The sequence below is a fragment of the Eurosta solidaginis genome, chromosome 2 (genome assembly GCF_040869045.1).
Source record: "Eurosta solidaginis isolate ZX-2024a chromosome 2, ASM4086904v1, whole genome shotgun sequence".
NCBI classification, from domain to species: Eukaryota; Metazoa; Arthropoda; class Insecta; order Diptera; family Tephritidae; genus Eurosta; species Eurosta solidaginis.
In genome coordinates, this window is record NC_090320.1 from 154,462,338 (window position 1) to 154,468,918 (window position 6,581).

Genomic DNA, 6,581 nt, shown 5'->3' on the forward strand with positions numbered 1-6,581 from the left:
CAACCCTCACCGGCGGAAAGGTGTTCCTTCCAAATTTTGGTGCAGTTGGGAAGGCCCGTACAAAGTTGTAAAAAGGATCAGTGATGCCAGCGGTAGCATACAAACAATTGGGAAACCACGAAATAGAAGGGTGGTTCATTTGGAGGGACAATCAGACTTAGGTGGTGGGCAGTGTCACAGATATTAGCATCACTAAGCTATACCATCACTAAGGCGATGCTAAGGCCATGCTAAGCGATATTTACGTCAATAATCAAATCATGTATACACATATATAAGGCAGCCGAGAGATGTCACACACAGATGCATTTACTTATACGCCTTTGTGTGTGCGAGAGACTGTAAACTACAAACTCACATACATCTGAGAGACGCTGAAAAGTAGACAATTGTAAACAAGTAGAAACTATATGAGAACTATAAACACACGAAATAGTTGGTAAGTTCTGGAAATAGAAGAGCCTAGAAGATGTATAAAATTGTGCAATTTTAGTTATAGCTGAGAAGTTTGAGAGCTCATGGACAATGCTAGTAGATTCTAGAAGATGCCAACGAGGAAACCAGAGAGTATAAAAGGCCGCAGATGTAGAGGCGCTGGAATTCAGTATGATTTGAATTGTCAAACAGTTACGACTAAGACGATATCTAGCGAGCAATAGCAGTATTATTTTGAAACTCAGTTTAAGCTATCAGTTTGGTTATTAAGCTATTCGTTGCACAGTTTGAGTGTTATTGTGAAGTATTTTAATAAAGGCCATTTTTCCATTATTCAATATTGGAGTTATTTATTCAACAGTTTAGCGATACGAACCTAGCAAAAGGGCAAATAAGAGGATTTGCAGCAAATTCGTTACAATACATAAGTCTTTATTTAACAGATTCTTTGTTTTTTATTTTAGTTTTTTTTTTTCAAAAAAACATGTAATCGCAAATAATGAGTTAACTTTTGTTGAAACTAACTAATTTACTTATAACAATTAATGGCAAATTTGCCTGAAAATGTTTTGCATTTGCAGATTTAATCCTCATTTTAGATAATGTAAGTTTTATACTGAAAAAAAAAGGTTACAAAAATACAACATTAAATTTTTTATATTGCCTTTTATGCTAATTTATTTTACTTCGTATTTTATTTTATTATATATTCTCTTATTTCAAATTGGTTTATTATTATTTAAATGCAACTTGACTGAATCGCAAAGTTTCACGTTGTATATTAAACGAAACAAAAAAAAAACGTCCCAAAAACGTTTTTAATTTTAGGTCAAAGCGGCAACCGGCATCATAGCGGCCGTATCGCATAGGCAGTATATTACCCACTATCTATATATTAATACGCTAACAAAATTTTCATACAAACAATTGACAGGCGGTTTCGCATAGTTAGCATACGTAAAATCATATAAAAGTGATATGAATCGATTCGTATAGATCAGTCGCAGTGCATAGGCCTATTTTTGTTAACAAATATTACTCTATTGGTTTATAATTAATAGAAAAAGTTTTTTGTAAATCCAACAATCTCTCCAAATATGGATATTTACTTTCTTGCTCAAAAGCGCGCCATCTTTGGACAAATTATATAAGTGCTCTAAGACACAAACCTACATAAGCGTAGGCGCTACACGGTGAAAGATTAAAACATGGTTTCCCATTGTTGCCACTTACCTATAATAGCCTCTACCAAAATCCTTAAAAAATGTTTCCAAAGTAATTTGTAGCGTACCAAAAAATCTTAAATAGGATTAATTTTTGACCGGCCCATTTTTTGTGGCAAATTTCACTTACACGCAAATACATAAGTCTTTATTTAACAGATTCTTTGTTATTATTTTGGTGTTTTCAAAAAAACATGAAATCGCAAATAATGAGTTAACTTTTGTTGAATCTAACTAATTTATTTATAGCAATTAATGGTAAATTGGCCCGAAAATGTTCTTGAATTTGCAGATTTAATCCTCATTTTAGATAAAGTACGTCTTATACTGAACAAAAAAAAAGTTACAAAAATAACATAACATTAAATTTTTTATATTGCAACTTGACTGAATCGGAAATCGGAAAGTTTCACGTTGTATATTAAACGAAACAAAAAAAACGTCCCAAAAACATTTTTGATTTTAGGTCAAAGCGGCAACCGGCATCATAGCGGCCGTATTGCATAGGCAGTATATTACCCACTATATTTATTATTAGGCTAACTTTGTTGAATTATATATCCATTAATCGGATGCTTAGATCCCATAACCCTAATTTTTTTATGTCGCTTAAAGTTATGAAATTAATTTTATTTTAGTAAATATGTTTGCGTGAATAATTTCAATGTTTTTGTTTGTTTTTCTTTTCTTTGTAATTTATTCTGCTTTGTTATATCTTAGTATTATATTGTTCACAGACGATATTTTATGGTAGATATGGTCATATATATTCATGAAATGGAGTGTTTAACAACATTAAACATCGATACATTAAATATCCGAACATTAGAATCTTCATATATCCACAATAATCACATTAAAACCCGGAAAAAATCTAAGTGCACTTATTGCGTTTTTATATGGAACTGTTTGTTCACTTCACTTAATTTTTTCGCAATTTAAGTACTTTTTTTTTCTTCAATTAAACATTTTTTTAGTAAACTCTGCCTTCTTTCTCATTACATATTTTTTTATATTATGATTTTATTTTTTATGAAGGTATCCTCTATTCTACTCGACATTTTTTTTGTGTCACACTTACATATTAGATATGTATTTATACAAAATTAAACGGGTGGCGTGAAATAGGCTAAATTCCTTTAGCAAATTGCTTCGTTTTTAACTAAAAGCTCGTGTTTTTTGAATTATGACTCTATTGACGTAAATGGGCGACATATGTATATGGGTGATATAGGCCTACTGAGGAACAGAGCTCCCAAAACTAACTTCGGTAGCGCGCCAACGGGAACCTTCCGGGTGGTGTGGAAAAACCTATTTTTCGATTCAATTTCAAGTAATTTCATCATAATTCTATGTCAATTTCATTTGATTTTACATAATTTTTATATTTTTGTTTAAGGAGCTCCATACCAAAACGTTATAATTACATGTGAAAAGTTTGTAGAAAATTTAAGAAAATACAATCAAAAAGTACAAAGTCTTAGATCAAATTCAAAATTTTAAAGAAAAAGTTAAGTAAGTTAGACCAGTTTGCTATATTTCCAACACTTGATGCATAGACTGAGTTGAAAAAAATACACGTTGGTCGAATTTCAACCACAGGCGATACAAGTATTGTTTAATCAGCGTCCAGCTTTTTCGTTTGCCTTACTGGGAATTTATACATTCATACATACATAAGCATACTAGAGTTTTCTTTAATTTTCGACTTCACAAGTAAACATACTATACAGTTGAGAGAACTAATTTAGACAAGCTCGGTCTGTATCCTTACATATATACTTTTTATCCTTAAAATGAAGCCAAATTTACATAGTATACCTAAGTAAAATGTAAATTTTAAGTACGGACTCGATCAAATAAAATAGAAAAGGAAAGTTTATAAATAGGGAAATAAAAGGGGGAAAATATTAGTGAATGTAATATTAAACTAAGTAACATTAAAATTAAATAAAGAAAAAAAAATTTTAATAAAACAAAATTACCTAAAGTGGGATAAATTGAAATAAAATAAAATTACATTAAAATAAATAAATCCAACAAAAGAAAAAGGAAGCAATAAAATAAAATAAACTATAATGAAATAAAATTTGATGAAATAACAAATATTATAAATATGCAATAATAATAAAAATAAAATAAAATGAAATTGAATACGATAAAAATTATACCAAATATACCAAAAATAAAATAAAATAGAATAAAGTAAAATAAAATACGATAAAAATTTAGCTAACATACCACTTAATTACATATATCTCAGGTTTATAAACACGCTTACCTCCAAAGCTTATGCTTAAATTTGCATTTTTTTGTTTAATCATTTAAAGATCCTTTTATCGGGGAGCTAATAATTTTTTTTATATATCAAAAATGAATATCAAACAAAGGTAAAGAAAAAAAGGAGTAAAATTTGTTTCATATACATTTGTAATTTATATAGAGGGTTAATACATGTAGTGTACAAGGTATTTTGTAATTTACGATTCCTTTCTTTTAAAATGAATTGTCAATAAATTTTTGAAAAATGGGAATGCTGACGGCTCCGTTTATTTAGAAGGCACACAGGGGTTTCAGGTAAGGGGGCACTGAAATATAGGTGCGTCGGTTGCCATGGTTTTTGAGGGTGGGACAAGCACCGGGCGTCGCAACAACACCCGCAGCGCCCCCTATGTATATTCGGCCTTTTTTGTTTTTTTTTTGTTGTTTTCCCCCTTTCTACTTTTCAGCTTTTTTTTCATCCTGATTTTCTGCGTTGGTAACCGGTCATTTCCGGTTCGATAATTGTTTTTTGCGTTTAGTTTTTTTTTTATTTATTTTTGAATTCCTTTTTGAATGTTTGACGGTCTGTCCGTGACATTCGGTTCGGCCGGATGTTGTTTTAGTTTGAATTATAGCGTTTTGGGTTGGCTCTGCGCTTCTGACGGTTTTTTTTAAAGGCATGATATGACCTTTTTTCTGTTTATGGCGCAGGACAGCAAGGTTGGCAAGAACCCCGCCCAGCCGACATGACTAGCCACAGTGCACCACCAAATCATGCCGACTGCCTTCCTTGCTGCTCCACTGAAAATGCGATTCCATAAAAGGTTGGTGTCATGTGGGGACACATTGCAAGCAGGGCAAACATTTTGTATGTCGGGGTTGATTCTGGATAGGTAAGAGTTTAACCTGTTACAGTATCCAGATCGAAGTTGAGCTAGAGTAAGTCGCATTTCCCTGGGAAGTATTCGTTCCGCTTCCGCAAGTTTTGGGCACTGTTCTTTGAGTACTGGATTCACCGGGCAATTCCTGGAATAAAGGTCCGACGCCTGTTTGTGGAGTTCACTGAGGATCTGCTTGTGTTTTTTTTTTTTGCTTCATACGGCTGAGTTCTCAGGTGCCGTATTTCCTTATAATGCTTACGGAGATGACTGCTTAAGCCCCTGGGCGTTGTTGGCTCATCAATCAGATGTCTGTTGGGATGCCCAGGTTTCTGGGTATTCAACAGGAACTGTTTAGTTAGCATCTCATTTCCCTCCCTTATGGGCAGTATTCTCGCCTCATTTTGTAGATGGTGTTCTGGGGACATAAGAAGACAACCCGTGGTGGTTCTGTGAGCAGTATTTTGGCAGGCCTGTAGCTTCTTCCAGTGTGTAGTTTTTAGGCTTGGCGACCATATAGGGGACGCATAGCAGGCAATCGGCTGGCCAATTGCTTGGTTAGTGGTAATGAGCATTTGTCTTTTCCCCAAGTACTGCCAGCAAGAGATTTCAGCATTTTGTTACGGCTCTGTATTTTCGGTACGATTGCGGCTGCATGCTCACCAAAATGTAGATCCTGATCAAACGTCACACCCAAGATTTTATGTTGTGGGACAGTCGGCAGCGTAGTGCCATCGACGTGGATGTTCAAAATGGTCGACATTTGGGACGTCCATGTTGTAAATAAGGTCGCGGAGGATTTAGTCGGTGATAATGCCAGGTTTCGGGAGGCGAAAAAACTGGAGAGATCAGGGAGGTAGCCGCTCATTCTGTTACAGAGCTCATCGATCTGTGGGCTTGGGCCTGTGGTGTTGGTGGCGAAGGTAGCTTTGATATGTAGAAGTTGAACAAAAGTGGGGATAGGACACCACCCTGTGGCAAACCTTGTTTAATTCTTCTTGGTTTTGATGTTTCGTTTCTAAATTGCACCGATCCCTGTCAACCACCCAGATAATTTGCGGTCCACCTTTTAAGACATCGGGGAATGGTAGCCCCTTACAGGTCTTGCAGTAACGTGCCATGGTTCACCGTATCAAAAGCTTTTGATAGGTCTAGCGCAACGAGTACTGTTCTATGGTGGGGGTTTTGATTTAATCCGCAATTTATCTGGGTGCAAATAGCATTTAGCGCGATGGTGGTGCTATGGAGTTTTCTGAAGCCATGCTGATGACAGGCTAGCTGCAAACTTGCTTTGAGCAAAATGGCTTCAAGCGTCTTGGCTACTGGCGATAGGAGAGATATCGGACGATGCGACTCACCTATGTTAGCTCGTTTCCCAGGCTTTAGTAGCGGGACCACCTTGGCCATTTTCCATTTTTCGGGAATGACGAAAGTGGAAAGAGACAGGTTGAAGACATGCGCTAAATATTTGAAACCCTCTTTCCCTAGGCTTTTAAGCATCGGCTGGGCCCACTGCTTTGGATAGTTTAGCATGACGGATGGCATCCTCAACCTCTTTGGCGGTGATGGTAATTGGAGACGCGCTGAATTTTTGCTTATGTGCGTGTCTGTTCGCCCTCCGTCTACCTTTGCCGACCGTAGAATGCATTATATACTGTCGGCAGAAAGCGCTCGCGCAATTTTTCGCATCCGACAGCACTTTACGGTGGACCAAACCTTACCTACACCGGCAGAGAGGTTACAACCGCTTAGGTGCTCCTCCCATTTCGCCCGCTTGTGTTCA